The sequence below is a fragment of the Manis javanica genome, chromosome 8 (genome assembly GCF_040802235.1).
Source record: "Manis javanica isolate MJ-LG chromosome 8, MJ_LKY, whole genome shotgun sequence".
In the NCBI taxonomy this organism is placed as follows: Eukaryota; Metazoa; Chordata; class Mammalia; order Pholidota; family Manidae; genus Manis; species Manis javanica.
Window position 1 is genome coordinate 71,867,013 of NC_133163.1, and position 25,026 is coordinate 71,892,038.

General features: G+C 35.4%; 1 long non-coding RNA gene across 1 annotated transcript in view; it reads left to right on the forward strand.

Moving 5' to 3' along the window:
* Nucleotides 1–5,929: 5,929 nt before the first annotated feature.
* Nucleotides 5,930–25,026, forward strand: part of LOC118967781 (uncharacterized) — a 135,489-nt gene continuing 116,392 nt past the window's right edge. The window contains exon 1 of the long non-coding RNA XR_005055010.2: nt 5,930–6,037. This is a non-coding gene — a long non-coding RNA (uncharacterized lncRNA). The remainder of the gene's footprint in view (nt 6,038–25,026) is intronic.

A 25,026-nucleotide genomic window follows, 5' to 3' on the forward strand; every position in this document is an offset into this window, starting at 1 on the left:
CTTCCTTCTGCCTAGAATGTCCTTCCCCTTTATCCACTCAGTACTTCATGTATTTTCTCAAAGTTCACCTGTTCAGTGAGGACAGTGCTGACCATGCTATAGAGAACTGCAAACTCAATCCCAGCCCTGGTAGTCTGGGTCCACCTGGGGTCTCCCTAAAGTGAGGTTGCTCTAAGATAGCCTCAGCTTGGATGACTTCTCTGTTTAAATAAAATAGTCTATTTTCTTACTTTTTGATACGTGCTTTGACCAACAGAACTTCCTTACTCTGCTCATTATTCATCCTGTCTCATCTTCTAACATACTGTATATTCGGTTTTTAATTAAACTTATTGTTTACTACCTGTCTCTCCTCACTAAAATGTAAATTCTTTATGGGCTTGGATTTTTATTTATTTTATTAAATTATAGATACAGAGTCCTTAGACCAGGGACTGGCATGTAGTAAGCAATCAAAAATTGTGTTGAATGAATGAAAGAATGAGTAGGTTTGAATCTTCATCTAATAAGTAACTGGCTTACAGACTTGGCAAAGTCATTTAACCTTTTTAGGCCTCAGTTTCCTTGTCTATATTTTGGAGATAACACCTGTATTTGAAGTTTTTGTAATGATCCAAGGTGAGTTCTCTGAAAGTACTCAGCACAGTTCTGACATATTGGAAGCAGAAAGGCTTACTGTTCTGCTCTACGTTCCCTGTCTCCTCTTTTCTCTCCATTACCATCATCTTCAGTTTCTATTAAATAATTGTATTGCCAATCCTTAGCGTCTCTCAGCTGGGCTATACATATGAAAATTGGGGGACATCGTCAAGTTTGAATTGAGGATTAAATGAGATAATTATTTTAAAAGCACCCAGTCCATGTTGTCACGTAGAACTTAAAGAGCATTAGTTGGGTCTGAGGGAACATTTGATCTTTGCTGAGATGAGGAGAATTTCAACATTTAGACATTTAGAGATGGTGAGAATAGAGAAAGACACGATAGAGGCAGTGGAGTTCAAGGCATAGTGGTGAACATTTTGGGCTCATCCGTTTCACCTTCACGAGAAACTGTAAGAATTTATGAGAATAAAAACATGGATTTTAGCCAGGATGTGAGAGGTCTTCACTTCCACGTAATGTTGGAAATTATTCACTGGTCAGGGGCAAACCATAAGAGCATTTGAACATGGAATTAATAAAATAAGAATCATGCTTTAGTGAGATTGATTAATACGACAGGAAGTATGTAGGCTCCAATGGAAGAGAAGAAACTCCAGGCAGTGAGACCAATCCCCACTGGGTGCCTGGCACTTAAGCAATATTTACTGAATTAATTGAATATTAAAGAATGTATTTGCATTTTGTTAGGTGCAGTATTCAGTATTCTAATTAGTGTCTAGAGACATTATGCACATGATAACGCTTTACTTACTCTTTCCATCTCTGATGCCTGTGATGGAGTGAAGAAAACGGACATTTCCTGTGACTCTCAGGATTGACATACTGTCTCCTCTTTGCCTCATTTAAAATGCAGAGATTGAAAGTCAAATTTAAAGGATGGAAAAGATTACATTAAGTCACTAAATAAAAGGTCCCTTGAGGCTGAAGGTATGATGGGATGTAAATAGCCATTTGTCAGCAATATGGAATGAACCCCCTTAAGCCCTTTCCTTTTTTTTTCCACCTAACAAAATGATGGCTCTTGCAAAACTGAGTAGACTTCTTGTTTGAAGTGATCTTTTGTTGAAACTGGTGTGCCCTAGTGGAACTGGCATCCCAATCTGTGAGTGGGCTCTCAGCCAACTTGCAAATGGGCATGAACACTGGCAGCTAGTCTTTGTGGCTGACGTGCATTGATTATGCAGGATGTCAGGCTAGTGAAGTTGAAATGGCCGTCTGTCCTCAGCTTCTGTGCTGGCTGCTGAAGGGATAGGCTGTCATGAGTCCAGCTTTCAGCTCAATTAATTCCAAAAAATAAGATTAGCTTCTGCAGTGAATTGCAGCAAATTAATATGCCTAGGAAATGAGAATAGGTATTTCTCCAAAAGAAAAAAGCAGAATCTTTCTCTATATGGCTGTATCTGTACAAAATAAAAGACGGACTTTATAATAAAAAAATCACCCATGACCCTCGTATTGTTTTTAACTTTCTCTTCCCCCAGAATGCTTCCAAGAAATGGCTGAATGTTACTCATGTTTGCCAAGAGAGCAATGAAGTCTAGGACTGCTATTTCTAAGTCTTCTCTTTTTTTTTTGGCCCTTTTTTAAATTAAAAGAAATAATTTAAAGGCATAGATCAAAATCTATGTTGTCAGTACATTGAACAGCTCTGGTGGTTCCTGGATTGGTCTCTAAATTTGGAGTTTCTTCAGGTTCTTTCTAAAAAGCCCAACAGATAACTCTTATTTGCCCATTTTAGTATGAATGGCAATGGTTTCTGGGGTCTGAGGCATTGCACCAACTCCATTAGACAGTGAACTGTAGAAGGGCAGAACCACTCCCTTTTTCACAGACATGTCCTTTAGTCACTAGCTCTAAGCCTGGCATATACCAGGTGCTTAAAAAGTGTCTTTTAAAATCAGTGAATGAAACTTACATAGGATCTGTTTGGAGGGCTCAGGGGGCAGAGCACAAGGGAAGGGGAGGAGAAATGCAATTCATCGGATACTTAGAATGCACCAAGCAAGTGCCAGGCTCGTTAGACATACATGGGTATTCCTTACGCATCTCTTAATTAACAGCTCAGATGTCACTGTCTTTTTTTCAGCAAACATTCCTAATCCTTCAGGTCTGGGTCTCTCATGTCTCCTATATTTTCCCACCTGTATATCACAGTGTATTATAATTGCTTATTTATGGGCCACACCTCCCTACTGAACTGTAAAACCCCTGAGAGTTGGGGACAGTGTCTTTCCTGTCCACTCCTGTAGCCCTTGGGCTTGTGATCATGCCCACTTCTGCAGACTCTTCCCGGGTTGTTTCATTTCATCTTTACCACGTATTCATGAGGACAGCATTAAAATTCAGGTGAGCAAAGATAGGTTCAGATAGGTTAAATAACTTACCAAAGTCTAGAAGCTTATAAATGGCAGAACCCAAATTAAATTCAAATCTAGCCCCAAAGTCTGTTTTTCTTCTGTGCAACACTGCAGGGCTACGTATGACACTGATGATTTGGTGCCTAGAGCCTGTGAAAAGTTAATGCAATGAGAAAAATGTCACTAGAGATATGTTTGGGAAGCCCCCACATCTGCCAGCTGAGATACAGAGGTTCCCAGTTGTACATTGACCATTTCTAATGTAGAAACGTTGATCCCGTCCTTGCAGTGCACCCCCCTGCTCTATGTTTGTTTTCAGTATTTCATTTATAAAAGTAAACTCAGTACCTGAACATCTGGGTATATAGGCAAACAATAAGATATACATTTCAATTTCAACATGAGCCAGAGGGACTCTCTATAAAATCAGGCAAAAGCCTGACTGGAAAGAAGGGATAAAATTTTATCAAGAGAATATATTAAAAACAGATGGAATTGGGAAATAAGTACAAGTACAAATCATACATACAGTACCTCTGCTGCCCCTAACTATATTGTGGAAGTGCAGACTACAGATTCTGAAAGCTAATCTAAGGACAAAATAATAGAAAAGTGGACAAACATCCTCAGGTAACTTTAAGTTAGTCAGTGAGGTCTTTTTCTAGTGTTCTCTGTTGCATAGTCAGGGTCTTGGAGGAAAGAAACAAGTTTCAGAATTTGTTTATTAGACTAATAGGAAAAGAAGATAGAGAAATGGTGGGGGAAAAATAGAACACCCTCAGGCTAAGATTACTCAGAGCTACTGCCTTTCGTCAGGTAGAAGAAAAGGCAAAGAAACGTTTAAATTTATGTCTCCTGCATGTAAGGAATGGTGTTTTTCAAAAAGCCTTCAAAGATGCTTGAAATTTCTCCATTTCTTGTCATCTTGGAACAAATAAGGCATAGAACAAATTCTGTATTTTCAGTCTTTGTGTTTTATTTTGTTAGTAATGCCCAGGACAAGGGATCCAGACTGATGAGAGTTTTTTTCTTTGGTGCAAAGCACTTTTTATTTCTGCCTTATACAATATTATGGCTGAGAAAGGATTCTACATATTTTTAGCTCCAACCTTGTATTTCAAAGATTAGAAATTTAAACATTAAATGACCGTTTCAGCCATGCCCCTCTATCCTTGGCATTTAGAAACTGCTTCATATTTAACACAATAAGCAGATGCTGTGGTATCTGTGTCATATCACAGGCCTTTACCTGACTAGTGGTCCTCTTCAGAGGGTCAAATTCCACCAGAGATGGTCAGGTTCCAGCTTCCCTTGGGCTGTGTCTTCACTTTAAGTCCCTCTTAAGCCACACTGAAATGCACTCCCCAATTTAGAATATGAAATATCTACTTCTCTATCTACAATTATTATTGAGGCATAGTAGAAATAGACACATATGGGCACAATAGAAAAACAGAGAAATAAAGAGAGGGCATAAGAAAAAGTGGTGAGGGGCATATAAGAACTCTCAATACTGTCTTTTATATTTTTTTAAAATCTAAAACTGTTCTAAAAAGTAGAGCATATTTAATAAATAATTAAGTAAAAAATAAGTAAAGACCACAGTCTGCATATTTTTTGCTACCTGCATTTTCCCTGGTCCATTAAGTGTTTTATTCTTGGTCCAGTGCTGCTTAGCTAACTAAATACCATGTTGATACCCAGAGGTAGAAAAAAACCTGGTAGTTCAATTGTAGACTAAATAGAAACCTCAATCCCTTAGTGCTTAGAGCTACCTTTAGGTAATATTCTGCAGAAAAGAAAAGGAAAAAAACTAACAACAAAAAATATTTGGGTTTTGTTTGAGTAACATGGCCTCTGAATATTTCTATCTTAAATCTTGTAGGAAACATAGATTTCCTGAGGCCAGCATTTATAAACTACTTTCTGCAGTTTACAAGCAGGATGGATTTTATGTGCAATTATGGAAAAGAAAAATCGTATCTATACAGAGATCACACTTTATTGTTATTATTATGGTTATGACCCCCCTTCCAAAGAAAGTTAGTTTGCATCCTAACCAAAAAAAAAAAAAAAAGAAAAAGAAAAAGAAACTAAGAACAGGGAGTATGATTTAGATGGAGAGTGACAAAAAATCATTGTTGTGTTATTTTATGTTCAGAAAATGAATACATCAATGCCTAACATTATGCAGCAGTATAAACCGGCTTCAGCTATTTCTCTTGAGGAAAGCGATGAACTGGTTGAGAGTAAAAGAGATGCAAAATAAATAGCATGGCTAACTGACACGTAGTCACCCCAACTGTGCTTCTGTGGGTTATATGCATCAGAGATGTTTCATTTTGTTAGTATTTACCAATACATTATTCAGAAATATTATGAGCTCATATTCAGAAATATACTTCTAAAAGAAATCTGCAATGAGAGCAAGAACCCTTAGCATATTAAATTTATAGGACGTGGAGAAGTTAATAAATCATTTTTTATTAAGGCTAGATTTCCGCCTTTTCTTTGACACAGTGATATATGCATGCAGCTAAATATCATAAACCCAATATTTGGGTGCATGGGGATGAAAGTAAAAATATTCAGCTATTAATAAAAATTATTTCCTAAGGCATATATTCATGTGGGGGATTAGTTCTGTCTGAGCTAGATTCTTTTAAAAAGAACATTAGAAGGCAAGGTCCTTGCTGCTGAAGTCACCTTCCCCATCTCCCTACTTTGCCTCTCTCAGCTGGAAAACTACCTCAAGTCTGTCTGGGGTGTTGAGACCTCCTGATCTTGTGACTAAATGAAAAGCTGGAAAGGTTCTTATTTACTCTTGTACAGAGTCAGCCATTTTAAACACATTTGTATTCACAGTGCTGTTCTCAGTCAGACTAGGCTGCATTCCATGTGCTGCGTCTCCTGTGCCCCAGTCGGGTCTGGTTCTGCAGGCTCGTCCTGGTGCAGCTGAGTTACCTTCACATCCATCTCATGCTATGATGCAGCCGGAGGACACGCCTCGGTATCTGGTAATCGGGTATTGTGCAGGCTCTCCCCCTTGTTGTTTTCATGATGATGTGAGCAAAAGAGAATACAAAATGGGACATTTGGGCTACATTAATAAATGCAGAAATGGATGTTTTGAGTGGTACAGGATAAATAGAAAACAACTAAAATTAGCTGTGGCTGATTATGTAACAACTGTGGGTGAATTGCCTCTCCCCGCCAAAGCTCTGTTTTCTCCCCTTTGTTCGTAAGAAAGGCATTTGAATTTAGATTCCATGTGGGGCAGTGGTGATTTCACATGTATAATCTTTTTACCACATAAATATAGTTTTCCAAGAGTGTGTGTATGTATGTATTTGCACAGAATATCTCATAAAACTGCCAGAAGTCCCAGGAGAAGTGGAAAGGTGAGTGATACTTGCATCCTCCAAAGGAAATACTACTCTGAAGTTACTTCCAGTGTAAAGACATATACCTTTCACTAGATTACAGACTGTAGGCCACATTTTTCTTAGGAAAGACATTGGGGATCAAAATACCACTCAACTGCAGCATTACTATGCATTTGTGAATCTCTGAGAGAGTAGAAGGGCAAACCCTTGAACCACACTGTCTGCTGAAACCCCAGCTGTGCTGCACCCTGGCTGTGTGCTGTGGGCAGACTGCATGAGCTCCCTGTGCTCAGCCTCCTCTCCTGTGAAGTGGGCTTCATAGTGGTCCCTAACTCATAACACTGCTGAGGGGTTAAAGTGAGTTTTATGAGTAACTTTTTGGGAACAATCTGGCCCATAGTAAGGTCTGTATAAACAATGGTGGCTATTACTCTTTGGAACAGGAAAATGGGCTGATTCACCTCAATTTCTACTTTCACAGTAATGGATTTCAGTGTCGCCATTCCACTGTCTAAGATAAAAAGAGCAAACAATTTTTAGCCCAGATTCCTGGGGACATGCACAAGGGACTGTGTGTCCCTTACCTTTAAGGAAATTTCAATCTGATAGAAAATGAGATTTCCACATAGTATGACAAATATATATCCTCCTAAACCAGGTGAATATTTAAGTAGGAATCAAAATCTCATAAATCACCAGAGGCAAATGGCAATAGAGCTTTAAAAATGTGAACACCAAAGCAGAAAATTATCTAACTGTGAATGAGTATTAGTATCTGCATGACTTGTTTTTAGTTCTTCCCTTACTTAGCAATAACCCTTCTTCATTCTACTATAGAAAATGATGTTTCCCTTAATAGGTATTAAACCAACACGAATTCCTGTGGTTTTCTGATCAATAGCAAAATGAATGCATATATATATATATGCACACACACACACACACACACACACACACATATATATATATATATATTTCATGTTGGTTAAAACTCTATGGACTGCAAGTTATTTCCCGTCTGATGCTGTTTTTATATTTAGGTCTTCTAGGTATCATAAGAAACAAAATTAAGAGTAGTATATGTTCATTTTAAAAATAAGCCAAACCAAGCTATAAAATTTTAGATGCCTTTGAGTCTACCTCAAAGAATGTGACATCAGCAGTTATATAATTTTATTGCTGATGTTAAGTCTGTGACAAACTCTCAGCTATAGTTTGCACTAGATGTCGGAAAATGAACCTTATGAATTTTAATGCTTTTTACTTTTGACATTGATTTATGTTTTGTACAGCTGTACTTTTCTATACACTGATATAAATAAACAGCATCCTTAATAGAACATTTGGAGAATGCCTTGTTCCAAAGTGTTACTTTTTAAGCATCAGCTGGAGGTTGTTTAAGTAATAATATTCAAAGTGTGTACACTAATCACAACAATTTGAAGTGATATAAAGATGTCTATAAATGTTTGTGTGTTTGTTTTACAGATTCAAGCTTTTAGGTATGAAAACAGTGTTCAAATAAAGCTGTTAGAGGTGCTTTCAAACACTGCCAAAAACAAAGATGACATGACGATAATCAAATGGACTTACAGTCAGCATCTGACAGTGAGTCATTTAGATATGAGGTGTTTGTGCTCATTGAAGGGCAAACTTTGGCCTCCAAATTGGGGGAACAGAGGGCATAGAAATGGATATTTTTCTGTACCTTTGCTCTTTATGATTTATACATCACTGGATGGCATCTTAATTAGTCTGACTGTATTCACATAACAGACATTTGAAAACCTATGGACGTTGGAAGGCACCCAGACAGCAGAATCTTACTTCCTCTGCCTACTTCATGGGACCAATGTAATTGTTGCCAAAAGTAGGGAGGTTTCTCATAAACTGGCTTTTCAATGAACTTACATCTTACTTTCTCTCATTAGTAGGAAATGAACTCAAAGGGAAGAGAAGGTCTCCGTTACAAAGAGATTTTGGTGCATGTTGCCCCATACTCTGTTATTCAGGGTTCTCAGTGACCAAAGAATATACACAGAAATGAAAGTGTCCATGTGTTATTATGAACTATTCATATATTTAACAAGTATGATATTTCACTGTACAAAATGCAGGTAAAAGAAATATCATATTCATTTATTTTTTGTGTCAGTTAATCTGCTTTGAGTCCTCATATACCTAGCTGGCAGGAAATGAAATTCTGATCATTTTCACTCATATTAAGGAAGTAAAAGAACTTACGTGGTCTCTTGAATTCCAGGATATTTTGGAGAAGTCTTGAGCGTTCAGTTGGCACCAGTCACAGCAAATGACACCTGTTATCCAAACTTTGTGATACATACATTGTAAAACTCTTCCAATGAAATAAAAGACATGTCATCTGCAACTGACTTCTGTATCCACAAAATCTGTTTAAAGCTTAGTTTTCTGTGAAATGGTGGGCATTGTGTACATGCTTATGAAAAATTTCCTGCTGTTTCTTATCAGCAAAGAACTAAGAAATGTGACAGGTTTACTGCTAGCTAGTCCATGTGCCACCTGAGTAAGGTCCCTACACTAATCATAGTTTAGTACTGGCTGCTAGGAAATTGTCTGCAGTGTGACTGGTGCCCCCTAGCTACAACTGCAACTGCAAAACTGTATATGGCAGCTCAGTGCAGGCTAGAAATTTCATTTTTACTTTGTGTTTTCAGTACCATGTGATTTCAGAATAGTGGAGCTGACTTTATGATTATTTGACAGGAAAACTGAGGCACAATAGATAAAATGAGTAGTCATATGTAGCTGATGAAAGCAGAAAGATCCTATCTTCTTAGTCATTTGCTGCTATGTTTTTGCACTTTGATAAAATTCTAAAAAACAAATGTTGGCTTAAAAAGGCTAAAAAAATAAAAGTAATAGACATACAGACATAAGAATATGAGAAAGTTCATTTCATTATCAAAAACTTCACCCAGTTAAAAATAACAAAACCAAGTTCCCTATGCAATTAAAAATACAGCAACTCTTACAAAAGCAAACTTATATGCAACTCCTAAGAATGTGTTTTTTTGGAGCAGAATTCCCCTGTATAAGTAATGATATGATGTTAGGGTCTGTGGGTATACAATATATACAAAGCCATGGCATCTCTTCTTAAGGGCTTCCCCCCACATAGTTAATTGAATGGTGGACAAAAGTTTGCAGCAGCCTCTTGTTAGGGCTAGGAAAACTGTTGCCAAATGACCTGCATTATTTAAAACATGCTTGATGTTCAATATCTTGGTATCATTATCATTGTCTCTCCCCAACTTAACATAGCAGTCTGCCTTCTACACCAACCTTTACTCTCTTGATTTTTCCTTTTAGTCATTTGTGAGACCAAAGCAGGTTCAATGTCACAGTACTTTTGAAGGTGCCTAATGATGCTGATGGAATCATCAATATGATTAACAAGGAACAAATGGTAATAGCTCTTGGTGTAAGAACCCTGCTTTGTCCTTTACATATGTTTGCTCTTGATGAAAAATAGTGAAGACTCTCTGAATTTAGGAACTTAATAGCTTCTCCTTTCAATAGAGGGTGATTCTTCCAAGGGCAGAACAAATTACATAGATTTATTGCATTTTCTCTCAGTCCATATATCCTCTACCTCATGCGTTGCAAGGTATTTTACTCTCCATTAAAGTCTTTAATTTTTTTCTAGAACTATCATATTTTTTATATCTCAAAGAGTCACTTGGGCTATGGAGACAGGCCTTCTGAGGCAATTTTTGTTTAGAATAGTTTCTGTGTGTAGCATGCTCAATATTAAAGACAAGCACAAGAAAAGAGTGAATTATTTTTTTAAATAAGAAAAGCTCCCTCTGCCTCTTATTTCTACATACCAGGTATATTCTCCTCTTTCAAGTTAATCTTTCATCTTCCATCTTCCAATCAGGTTGTAGAAAAGGGCCAAACCACCCAGCAGACCTCAATCTAGTTATTATCCAAACAGGAACATTTATAATATCTAACTAGAAAAAAGAAGTAAACAAAATGTAAATACAGTAAATTGCCTCAATTTTATATGATGAAATGGGAATGATGATGCTTATATGATCACAAAAGGAACATAATAAACATCATTATGCAGCTAATGGGATGGGAATTAAGAGTGGTAGATTGCTTGCTCCGGGCCTGATGACATTTGTTCTTCTGAGCCACCTTGCATTACCAAGAAAATAGAATGTTGAGATGACTGTATTTACTGGCCACATGGTGCTAAGTGCAGGTCCTGAACCCTGAGCCTCTACTTACTAAGTAATCTGAGAGACAGTATCATGCAAGAGCTGTGAGTTTGATTTTTGGAAGGGAATGTTTTATGCTGTTATTAAAAGTCTAGAGAATAAGACAGTTGGAGAACATTCCTTCTCCCCTTCCTTCCCTAATATATCTTCTTTCCTTTCTTTTGATTATAAGACTAGTTGACAAAACTATGCAGTTCGTGACTTTTTTATGGTTACAAAATCTGTGTTGAGCTTGGCAATATTAAACCCTAAGTACTTCTTTTCTGAATCTCTGGTCTTCCCAATTGCTTCCCTTACATTATCTCAGTTCTCCCTGGGTTTCCCTGTCCAGAGAATTTTCTCATAAATTGTCCCATGAGCAATTTAACCATGTGAACCAAACCGACTAGTTGCAAGATCAGATGAGTTCCCATTTGATAATTTGATTATCTGAACTAAAGATGTATTAAGGGACTTTCCCCTTCTTTAATGATAAGAATACCTTTATCATGTGAGTTTTCAGACATGGAATGGGTTGTCTCATTATAGTTGCTGAAACATTGTAAGTGGTAAAAATAAACCGATATTTCAATTCAGGCAAAAAAGTTTATCTACTATCTATCTGTGGCACATTCTGATAGAGCAGACAAGAAACACCAAATTATTGGTTGATATGCATGAAGTTCAGTATGATTTCCTCTAGCCTCGAGACATATGAGTCAGTGATTTATTTTTGTGACTAGTATATATAATATTGTTTCAAAAAAATCTGCTTCCTAAGAGGGTTCTTCAACTATAGGATGTGAGCTAGCACTTCTTCTAAACGTTTTCTTGCTCAGGGTATGACATGGTCTGCTGCTATTTGTGTTATGGTTTCTAGGTCCCCTATCAACCCTAGATATTTATTGACATTATTGAACATACGTTCAGCTCATTTAAAAGCCTTGCATTTGAACTGCTCTCAATCAGGTCTCATATATTTTCTTAGATTATTTTAACAAAATAGTTATTTTGTAAACCCTAACACAGGGATTTGAAAATTACATTGGTTATTTTCATTATTGAAATTTAATCTCAGAATTATAGCTAAAAGAGGTTTTTAAACTTCTCATTACTTCATTCAGCATTAGCTTTCCTTACCAACTTTAGAATAGACATAAATAGAATAGACATCAACATGACTTCCATGTCTCCATATTTATTGTTCACTGACTATTAAATATTGATACAAATATTGAACAGAACATGGAAAGGTAGGTGCCTGGGGAATATCACTAAGATAGATCCCTCTAGAATCCCTAACCATTTTTTTCTTTTTTTTATTAAGGTATAATTGATATACAATCCTATGAAGGTTTCACATGAGCAACATTGTGGTTATTACATTCACCCATATTATCAAGTTCCCCCACCCCCACCACGCACACCCCATGGCAGCCACTGTCCATCAGCATATAAGATGCTATAGAGTCAATACTTGTCTTCTCTGTGCTATACTGCCTTCCCCGTGATCCCCCTCCATTATGTGTGCTAATCATAATGCCCCTTAATCCCCTTCTGCCTCCATCCCCACCCCCTTTCCCTTTGGTAACTGCCAGTCCCTTCTTGGAGTCTGTGAATCTGCTAATGTTTTGTCCCTTCAGTTTTGCTTTGTTGTGATACTCCACAAATGAGGGAAATCATTTGGCACTTATCATTCTCCAACTGGTTTATTTCATTGAGCATAATACCCTCTAGCTCCATCCATGTTGTTGCAAATGGTAGGATTTGTTTTCTTCTTATGGCTGAATAATATTCTATTGTGTATATGTATCACATCTTTATCCGTTTATCTACTGATGGACACTTAGGTTGCTTCCGTATCTTGGCTATTGTAATATAGTTCTGCAATAAGCATAGGGGTGCATATGTCTTTTCAAATCAAGGATCTTGTTTTCTTTGGGTAAATTCCTAGGAGTGGAATTACTGGGTCAAATGGTATTTCTATTTTTAGTTTTTTGAGGAACCTTCATACTGTTTTCCACAATAGTTGAACTAATTTACATTCCCACCAACCATGTAGGAGGGTTCCCATTTCTCCACATCCTCCCCAGCATTTGTTGTTCCTTGTCTTTTTGATGTTGACCAAACTAACTGGTGTGAGGTGATATCTCAATGTGATTTTAATTTGCATTTCCCTGATGATTAGCAATGTAGAGCATCTTTTCATGTGCCTGTTGGCCATCTGAATTTCTTCTTTGGAGAAGTACCTGTTCAGGTTCTCTGCCCATTCTTTAGTCAGGTTATTTGCTTTTTGGTTGTTGAGGTATGTAAGTTCTTTATATATTTTGGATGTTAACCCCTTATCAGATACATCATTTACAAATATATTCTTCCATACTGTAGGGTGCCTTTTTGTTCTACTGATGATTTCCTTTGCTGTACAGAAGCTTTTTAATTTGATGTAGTCCCAATTTTTTCATTTTTGCTTTTATTTCCCTTGCCCAAGGAGTTGTGTTCAGGAAAAAGTTGCTCATGTTTATGTTCAAGAGATTTTTGCCTATGTGTTCTTCTAAGAGTTTTATGGTTTCATGACTTATATTCAGGTCTTTGATCCATTTTGAGTTTACTTTTGTGTATAGAGTTAGACAGTAATCCAGTTTCATTCTCTTACATGTAGCTGTCCAGTTTTTCCAACACCAGCTGTTGAAGAGGCTGTCATTTCCCCATTTTATATTCATGGCTCCGTTATCGTATATTAATTGGCCATATATGTTGGGTTTATATCTGGACTTTCTATTCTATTCCATTGATCTATGGGTCTGTTCTTGTGCCTGTACAAACTTGTGTTGATAACTGTGGCTATTTAATAGAAGTTGGGGTGTGTATCTCCCAGCTTTATTTTTCTTTCTCAGGATTGCTTTGGCTATTCAGGGTCTTTTGTGGTTCCATATCTTTTATAAGGTTAAAGATGTGTCTCACTGTTAAAAGGTCGCAAACTACTATGTGTGTGTGTGTGTGTGTGTGTGTGTGTACATATATTCCTATTGCCACATTTACATATGGATATATTTATTTATGAAAGAATATGGAATTTTATTGAATGTTAATGATATAATTTTTCTCTTTCAGTATATTACTGTAGTGACTACAATATAATACTATTCATTTTCTCTCTCTTATTAGAATTACTTTGTTAATAGTTTATTTGGGATTTTTGTACCTATGTTCCTAAATGAGATTGGCCCTTTGTTTTCTTCTCCTTCTCTGGTTTTAATATCAAAGACATATTAACCTCATAAATAATCTTAGTTAGCTTCCTTTGTTATTCTATTGTCTGGGAAATTTTAAGATAAGGATTATATCTTGAAGAGTTTGGTGAACTCTCCACATGTACAGTGATCTAAGCTTAATGCATTTTTGTGGGGAAGGGCTGGTGAGAGAGAGACTTCAGTACTGCTATAATTACTTAAAAAGTTAGTGCTATATATATAATTATAAGGTATAGTTCATATACAATAAACAGCACATATTTAAAGTGTACACCTTAGTGAGTTTTGGCATAACACACACAGCTAATATCACGGTGAAGAGAATTAGCATGTCTGTCGTACTTCTACCTGCTCCTTAATATTCAGGCAACTCCTGCTCCATTTTTTTCTCCCTATAGATTTGTATATGCTTTTTCTAATTTTATATAAATGGAATCTATGTGCTCTGTTTTCCAAGGGATATGTGTGACTGGCTTCTTGCCTTCAGCATATTATTTTGAGATTTATCAATGCTTTGTGTATCAATAGTTCATTCCTATTTATTGCTAAGTAGTATTTCAGTGTATGAATATACCACAGTTTGTCATCCACTCACCTATTGAAAGACATTTGGGTTGTTTACAGTTTTACCTATGACAAGTACAGTTGTTATGAATATTTATGTGCAAGTCTTTTTATGAATATTTTTTTTTTATCTGGAGCAAATACCTAGAAATATGCAGGGACCAATTGGTATATGCTTTAATTTAACGAAATTGCCAAATTGCATGGCAAGGTAGTTATGCAATTTTGCATTTCTACCAGCAGTGCAGGAGAGTTCCAGCTGTTCCCCATGGTCACCAACACTGTATGGTCAGTCCTTTTAAATAAAGTCATTGTAAGAACTGTTTAGGGGTATCTCATTCTGGCTTTAATTTGAATTTGCATAATAAAAAATGATACTGAGTATCTTTTCATGTACTTATTTGTCATGCATATATCTTTAAGTATTTACTTGAATCTTTTGTCCATTTTTATTGGGTTGTTCCTTTTCATATTTAGTTTTGAGAATTCTTCATGTATTCTACCTCTGCTAGATGGATGATTTGGAAGTATTTTCATCAGGTCTGTTACTTGTCTTTTCATTCCCTCTACAATGTCTTTCAAAGGGCAGAAATTTTTAATTTTAAAGAAGTCCAATTTACCAGGTGCTGAGAAAACTGGACAGCCACATGGAAAAGAATGACACTGGATCACTCTCTTATGCCATACATAAAATAAACTCAAAATGAATTAAAAAGCTAAATGTAAGAGTGGGAATCATACAACTCCAAATAGAAAATATAGGTAGTAAACTCTTAAACATTAGCTTTAGCAATTTTTTCCTGGATATTATCTCCCCACTCAAGGTAAACAAGAGCAAAAATAAACTAAAAAGCTTCTAGCTTCTGCACAGCAAAGGAGACCATCGATAAAACAAAAAGACAACCTACTGAATGGGAGAAGATATTTGCAAATGTTATATCGAATAAGGGGCTAATGTCCAAAATATATAAATAACTCATAGAGCTCAATACCAAAAAAAAAAAAACAAAAAAGCAAATAATCCAATTAAAAAATGGGCAGACTACCCGAATAGACATTTTTCCAAAGAAGGCATATAGATGGCCAATAGACACATGAAAAGATGCTGAACATCACTAATCATCAGGGGCATGCAAATAAAAACCACAATGAGATAATCACCTAGGTCAGAATGGCTAGTATCGAAAAGACAAGAAATAACATGTTGGTGAGGGTGTGGAGAAAAGGGAACTCTCGTGTTCACTGTTAGTGGGAACGTAAATTGGTGCATCTTCTATGGAAAACAGTATGAAGTTTCCTCAAAAAATTTCAATATAGAAATACCATACGATCCAATAATTCAACTTCTGGTTATCTCCCTGAAGAAATCAAAAATACCAATTTGAAAAGACATATACACCCTTATGTTTATTGCAACATTATTTACAACAGCCAAGATACGGAAGCAACCTGAATGTCCCTAAGTAGATGACTGGATAAAGATGGGATACACAGTGGGGTATTACTCAGCCATAATAAAGAATGAGATCCTGCCATTTGTGACAACATGGGTGGACCCAGAGGATATCATGCTCAGTGAAATAAGACAGAGACAAATATCATATGATTTAAATTACATGTGGAATCTAAGAAACACAGCAAACAAGCAGAAAATAGAAACAGACTCATAAATACAGAGAAGAAATTGGTGGTTGCCAGAGTTTCTGGGCAAGTGAGGTAAAATAGGTGAAGGAGATTAAAGGTACAAACTGCCTGTTATAAAATAAATAAGGATTGGAAATGAAAAGTACGGCAAAGAGAATACAGTCAATAATATTGTAATAACTTTGTGTGGTAAAAGATGGAAACTATACTTATCATGATCAGAATTTTGTAATGTACACAGTTGTTGAATCACTATGTTGTATACCTGAAACTATATATAAGTTTAAATTATATACTTCAATTATAAAATTGAATACATGAAATTATATAATATCACATACTTCAATTAAAAATGAAAAGTCTAATTTATCAGTTTTCTTTTGTAGATTATGTTTTATGACATAAGAAATCTTTGCCTAAGCCAAGTTTATAAGGATTTTCCCTTATGTTTTATTCTCGAAGTTTCAGTTTCACATTTTGCATTTAAGTCTATGAATCATCTTCAACTTTTTTTTATAGTGTAAAATTTTTTATGTGGAAATGTGTATAAAATTGTTCCACTACTATTCCTTGAAAAGACTACCCTCTTTCAACTGAATTGTTTTTAAACATTTGTTGAAAATCAGTTATACATAATAAATATATTATGTATAGTTGACCTTGAACAACAAGGTTTGAACTGTGTGGGTCCACTTATGCATAGACATGTTTCAATGAATAGTTTGGAAAAGTTTTTGGAGATTTGTGAGAATTTGAAAAGACATTTTCTTTTCTCTAGGTTACTTTATTGTAAGAATACAGTATATAATACATATACAAATATGTGTTAGTCTTCTATGTTATCAGTAAAGCTTCTCATCAACAGTAAGTTATTAATAGTTAAGTTTTGGGGGAGTCAAAATTTATATGTGGATTTTTGACTGTGCAGGGTTTTAGTACTCCTAACCCCATGTTGTACAAGGGTCAACCATATATATAGCTATATAATACTGATATAATAATAATAATGATTTTACACACACACACACACACACACACACACACACACACACACACACACACACATACACACACAGGCTCTGTTCTATACCATCATCTTAACACCAATGTCATTATGTCTTGATTCAAGACAGAGCTATTATGTCCTGAAATCAGGTAGTGTTGATTCTCCAGTTCTGGGTTTCTTTTTCAAAGTTGTTTTAGCTATTCACGGTCCTGTATTTTTCCATGAGAACTTTAGAAGAAGTTTGTCCATTTTCCCAAAATGACTTTTGGGATTTTGACTGGGAATGCATTGCATCTATGATCAGTTTGGAGAGAGTTGATATCTTAATGATATTGAGCCTTCTAATCTAATCCATTCACCTAATATATGTCTTCTTTTATTTTTATCTCCTTTTATTTCTCTTATCAGCAATATTTTGTAGTTTTCAGTGTACAATTATTGCTCATCTTTTGTCAGATATCCTGCTAACCATTTGAGATTTTTGAAGGTATAAATGGCAATTCTTCAATTTTACAGTATTTGTTGTTGGTATATAGAAATCTGATTCATTATTGCAATTGATCATGTGCCCTGCAGTCCTTGCAAGACACACTTATTCCTTGTAGTAGCTTTTTTTTAAAGATTCTTTAGTATTTTATAAAATCATTTCATCTACAAGTAGATTCAGTTCTTCCTTTTCAATTGATAAATCTTTTATTTATTTTGAAGTCTTATTGAACTGGCAAGAACTTCTAGTAAAGTACCTAATAGGAGTGTGGCAGCAGACATCCTCTGTAACCTGGACTTAGAGGAAAGGCATTCAGTCTTTCACGATTAAGTATGTTAGCTGCAGGTTTTTTTTAACCAATTCAATCAATGTCAGATTGAAGAAGTTTTCTTTTTACCAGGTTTGCTGAGATTTTAAAAAATCAGGAATGGAAGTTGAATTTTTGTTAAGTATTTTTTTCACATCTACTGAAATGATCATATATTCTTTTTAAAAAAGTTATGTTTATGTTCTGAATGGCATTGATTGATTCTTGAATGTTAAACTCTTTTGTAATTCTGGGATAAATACAATGTGTTCATGGTGATAGGCAGTATTCTAAAGTGGTTCTTGAGATTCCCATCTCCTGGGGTATTTAACCTTTTCTTCAACATTGGCGGGATCTTTGAACAGGATAGTCACTCCCTAGATTATGTTAGATTATATAAAACATCATTGTAGCTGTCTAGAGGGATAGTCTATGGTTGGTTTTAAAAAAAGCAAGTTGCCATGTTGTGAGAGGGCCTTGCTGCTAGGACCTCAGGGAAACCCATGAGAGCAAAGAGTGACCCCAGACAATAGCTAGCAGGAAAATGGGGACATCACTTCTACAACCACAGGAAATTAATTTTGTTAGTGACCTGAATGAACTTGGAAGAGGACTGTGAGCCTCAGATAAAATTACAGTCTTGGATGACACCTCAATGTCTGCCTCATGAGGCACTGAGCAGAGAACCCCTCTAAAGAATGTCTGGACTCCTGCCTTCCAGATACTGTGAGAATAAATTTATGTTGTTTTAAGCCACTAAGTTTGTGGTAATTGCTAGCAGCAATAGAAAATTTATATATTGTTGGATTTGATTTGCTAAAGTTCTTTTAAGAACGTTTTCATCTATGTTCAAGAGGGATATTGATATGTAGTTTTCTTGTAATGCCTTTGTCTGATTTTAGTATCTGAGTAGTGCCTCATAGAATGAATTCCAGAAAAGTCCTTCTTTTCTGGAAGACTTTGTGTCGAATTTCTTCTCTAGATACTTGGTAAAATTTACCTGTGAAGCGTCCTGGGCCAGGAGTTTTCCTCGTGGGAATGTTTTAAACTACAAATTCAATTTCTTTTAATAGATATAGGCTAGCAGATTATAATATACCCTTATTATCATTTTTATATCTATAGAATCTACACTGATGTCATTTATCTCATTACTGATATTAACAATCTGTGTCTTCTTTTCTTCTTGACCACTGATCAACTTTATTGATCTCAAAGAACCAGCTTTTGGTTTCACTGATGTTCTCTATTGTTTTTCTGTTTCTCTTTCTTTCAGTTGTACCCTGATCTATATTATTTCCTTTCTTTGGTTTACTTTTGGGCTTTGTTTTCCCGTAGTTTCTTAAAATGGAGGCTAAAACAATATGTTTGAGAACTATCTTCTCAGTGCTACTTATACCAGCATCTGGCAATTTTGATAGGTCTTTTTATTTTGGTTTGGTTCAAAATACTTACTTCTCTTCTGATTTATTTTTGTACTTATTTGCTATTTAAAAATGAGCTATTTAGTTTCCAAACATTTGAGAATTCTCCATATATTTCTGTTCCTGATTTCCAATTTCATCCTTTGTTTTCAGAAAATATACTTCGCATATTTTAAATTCTTTTATATTCACTGAGATTTGTTTTATGGCCTAGGATATTGTTTGTCTTGAAACATGTCCCATGTACACATGGAAAGAATATGTCCTCTTCTGTTTGGGGTGGAATATTCTATAACTTTTAATAATTTGAAGTTGACAGTATATGTTCAGAATCTGAACTGTTGGGCAGAGAATTTCAGTGTTATAGATGATTCTGTTTCTCCCTATGTCCTGGCTCAGGCGTTTTTTTTTTGAGGTTATGACTCTGATCTTTTGGGTAGAAATGTTCTAATCACTTATCAACCAATAGCAGCACTTTTATACCTCTAGAACAGTGCAATAAGCCCAGTTCCACCTCCCCAAAATGCTCAGGGCCTGTGGACTAATAACCCCTCCCTTCGTAGGCATTAGGATTCTAGCTGTTAAAGGATGTGCCTATTCTAGATCATTCTGTACATTATGGTGTATCAAATCCAGGTCTACTTAGACTGTAGATTTTCTTCATCTCTATCACCTGAAGATTTTCCTTTCTTTCTTTTAAATTTGTCTGTATTTTATAACTTTTCAAATATTTTAAGGGTTATATTTTTGAGGCAAAAGAGGATTTTTGTATTTTCTCAGTTGGCTTCTTGACTGAAAACTTTTAATCCATGTTTTTAAAATGTTTTTTACATTGGCTACAGCCTTCTAATTCAAATAATTAGTGTTTGAATAAACATGTTTGACAAGGTGACATTAGTAATGTTAAATTTGGTTTAATAATTTAAAATAATTTCACCTCTTTCTTACCCCCAAACCCATCTTTGAAATAATTTTGAATGGTAGTTTTGATGTGTCACTTGATAATTTTGTTCATGTTATGGTTTGGTTATCCTTTTGGTATTATTAAAAATGAAATTAGATGAATTTCTAGTTCACTCATTGCTAGAATCAGAGACATAAATGGGAAAGGAATTAATTCAGTGTTTTTCTTATTCTGACTGCTCATGACCTGTTGGAAATCATAAGAACAGGGTTGATTTTCCTATGCACAAGCCCTTATGACTTCGGCATTTTGATTAAAACCATTTGACTTGTGATGCCTCAATCTTCCTACAACTTCTATTCAAATTACTTTGAAAATTTAATTCAAACACCATGCCTCAGCTTCATTTGGTCTTCCCTTGGCACATGTATACACCTAGGTACATATTTGCAAACATAGAGAGTGAAATTACATTGCATGGAAGTATTTAATTATAAAATCAGTATTTGGATAATTCAGAGTAGATTTATATTACCTTTGTGATTATTATTAAAATTAAGCCACAAAATTCTAAATATTATTATAGACTATATTTGAGAAATGTTTTAGGCTCTGGAATATATTTTTCAACTGAGACTGGGAGAGTACACCTGCTGGGATGGTTGTCATATTGGGGATGAAGCCAAATCATATGGAGACATTATATACTCTTCATATTTTCCCCTGTACCAATACTTGGCTACCTTGGTGTCACATTCTCCCTATTTAGTGGGAATTCTTTTTAGAGTGAGCATCTCTGTTTTAGGGAGATCTTATTAGTGGTAAATTAAGATAAAGGTTTTTGAAAGTTACAGAGTTTCAATGCGGATGACATAGTTGTTCATCTTAAGTACAATTTCTTTCTCTGTTCTTTAAACACATAGTAATACTAGATAAAATATTAAAGCCATAACCAGAAAGACATAGCTTGTCTCAAATATTGTATGAAATTCACTGTATATGAAATAGAACAACTACATAAGGTGGCAAGTTAAAACAAAGTTTAGGCCTTCTGGTCTTCTAGACAGATGTAGCAGCAGTATCTGGAAGTTTATTAGAGACAAAATGTGCCACCGTAAGTAGAGTCTGGAGTCTGAGATGTGTTCCTGCTTACTAAAGGAGGCTGAGAAATTGCTGACTTCCTGCTTGAGGTTATGGCTTTATAGGACGCTTTGGGCTTAGGCACGCAGGAAAACATAGAGTCTTAGGATGAGAAACTGATTCAAACCATTCACTGGCACACTGACTGGCCTGCTGATATTACCAATATTACCCAGAGTGAGTTCAAAATGCCATTTTAAAATTTGAATGTTGAATAAGGGGCCACCACATTAGGCAGCAATTACAAAACTCAAGATCCAGAGGAAGAGAAACAAAAACAAGAACAAAATGAATGGATAGGTTATTCTTACAAAATACTTCCTCATCCCCACCATATAAGTAGTATATTTCCTCACCTCCCATATGTTGGGCTTGGCTATGGGATCTTAGGCAACAGGATATCAGCAGATGTGATACAAGCAGAGGCATGGATTGTACTTGTAAGGTTGGACTATCCTCCTTAAGTTTCTGTAATAGCCATGAAAACAGAGGATAAAAGAAATGTAAAGCAGACATGGAGCCAAGCCCAGCCAAATACCTCTTAGGTCAAAGTCCCCTAATGTTGACCTGTAGATCCATAAATGATTGATGTTTTAAACCACTGATATTTGAGGTAGTTTATTATTGAACATTATTGTGGTCATAGCTAAATACACTTACAATGATTGCAGCCCCAAAATATAAAACATAAATAGATTCTACAAACACAGGTAATCCTAATAAGGGCATGGAGGAAAGTAAAAAATTAGGAAATTAATTCACTTCTGATAAAATTACTTTGGATAGTTTTACAGTCTTTAAAATAATTATTTTATGATTATTTAAATGATTTAAATCTTTTATATAATAAGACATTTTAAAACAAAAACAGGAAGAAATGAATAACAGAATTGTAAAGAAAAAATACTTTAACTCTTAGAAATAAAAAGCATAGTATCGGAAACTAAATATTAATGTAAAGGATAAACTCTAAATTAAATAGAATTGAAAAATGATTGTTTCAACCAATTTTAGCACAGAGTAAAAAAGAGGAAAAGAGCTATTTATAAAATGAGAAATGCAGATTGAGAAGCTCTCATATTTGTATGTACAATAGGTATTTCAAAAGAGGAGAATGGAGATTTTTATATGCACTGTTTAAAGAAAAATCTCCCAGAATTGTCAAGATTTAAAAGATCTTTAGGAAATTTTTTATGATATCTAACATAAAAAAAGATAAACGCACATGACACATTATAGTGAAATTAAAGAATGTTAAAGATAAAAAAATTTCAATTGCTTATAGAGCAGTGCTGTCCAATAGAATTTTCTGCAATGATAAAAATAATTGTATCTTTGCTCTCCAGTGTGATAGCCACTAGCCACATATAGTTATTGAATACTTGACATTTGGCAGTGCAACTACTGAGGAACTAAGTTTTTATTTTTTTAAATATTTTAACTAATTATAATTTAAATTTAGCCACATGTGACTAGTGATTACTGTATTGGACTGCACATTTCTGGAGAGAAAAAGTAGGAAAGGTAATTAGACCAACTGCAGACTTTTCATTAGCCTCAATAGATACGAGAAGGAAATGAAAACCAATCTTCAACAGGCTGAGGGGAAATAATTTTCCACATATTTTGTAATACCCAGTTATACAACCATTCTGTTTTGCAGGCAAAAGAAGCATCTTTCCTTTTAGATATTTGATGCAGAAAACATACTACATTTAGACTTGCACATATACCTTTCAGATTTATTTCAAGTAGCCACAAAATGCTTGTGTGATGAGTGGAACCTAAAGTCTACAGCTATACATTTCACTAACAACTGACAATCTGGAGTTCAGGTCAGATGAGTCATGAGCTGTAAGTGGTGCATCTTCAGGGAAAAAAATTTCTGTGGCCATTTCCAGATTTCTGTGCCATATATTACAGTTTTGACATTTAAACAGAGACAGATTACCTTTTAGAACATTTTAGATCATTCCAAGTCAAGTTCAATTTTGAAAATGTACACATTTCATTTCAGGATGTATGCATATGTAAATACAATATGAAGTGGTTGAAAAAAGATCTATAACATATATAAAACTAAGATTTCATCAACTATGGGCAGTAAAATTGCTTTTAAATGGAAGGACTTATAAGAAAAATAGGAAGCCAAGATATTTGATAAAAAATAGTAAACTTAGTTAACCTTAATAAAGAATGTTAAAGAAAAAATTAATATATTATATTATATTAATATACTATAAAATAAAAATATGGATCAAAACATTGCAAACACTTTAAATAGAACTCTAATATTTCACAACAATAACCAGAATAGGAATGAGTTTGTTCAGTGAAGGGTTAGACCCTGCTAGGGTTTCTTATTGCACTCAGGAGGAGAGATACATGTTAGATTAATTCATGGTTAACTGTATACATATTTTAAGGTTCACCTAAGAGAATATAATAAGTTTATATCAAAACAGGAGGAAAATAATTTGATAAAAATTTATACAATCAAAAATATCAAAAGAATTTAAAGGAAAGGAAATGAAAAACAAATATGAAGGAGGCTAAAATAAAGTGACAAAAGGAATTGTTCATATATTAACCAAAATAAAGTGGCTTGACAATACTCATATTTTAACAGAATACCTTAAATGAAAAATAATATAAGAATAAAATGGTACTGTATATAAAAGTTAAAGGAACAACCTGACAAGAAAATATAACTATCATTAACTTGTATCTACCTATCAACATAATATCAAAATACATAACACAAAAATGGAAGAATTAGAGGCTGACTTTCAGAATAGGAAAAAGTCTGGAGTCTAGGATGTGTTCCTGCTTACTAAAGGAGGTAGGCTCACTCCCAGACAAGCATCTTTAAATCTGGTCAAAATTAGCAAAGGCAATCCTTTAAAATCTCCTGGAAGTTGATCAAAGGGCTCACAGAAAAACTGAAAACGTTTATTCAAAAAAGCTCAATAAGAACAATGAGGGGCCATGGTATTCAAGCTAAAACTGTACCCTCTCCAGGAGCTCTGCCTACGAGCTACTTCAGCTGGCTCAGCAGCCAACAACTGAAAGTTCCCATCTCCCACAGTTCCCAAGGGTGAAAGAGCTATTCTGGGTGGTTTTGGCAGCCAGTAAACATTGACAGATCCCATTTTCCACAGCTGTCTCCTGTGGCAGATCTATACTGAGTGACTAGAGGCAGCCAGCCCATGCCTGTTCCTCCACTGGAACTCTAATCAGGATATGGTTCTGTAGAGAAGTTGATGGAGAAACAGCCCCACTTTACTGTTGACCTGTGTTGAAGGAAGCTGCTTTGTGGGCTCATCATGTCAGTGGTAGTGCCTATCTCCTCCAGCTTTCTGAAGCGGAAGACCTATTCTGGGTAGTTTTGGCAGCTGCAAACATGAGCAATCCTATCCTTCCCGGCTCTGGGCTACAGGAGATCTGTATTGCATGGCGGCAGCAGCCAGTGGTGACGCTCGTTTCCCCTACCTATGCACCCACAGTTCTCCATAGGGAGAATATAGGTAGGACAGCCAGTGAAGAGAGTTCCTCATCTGCTCCAGCTTGTGTTTAGCACAGAGGTACTCCCCAAGGGATAGAGTGAGACTCAGAGACTGGCAAAATCCTGACCTTGTAAAGG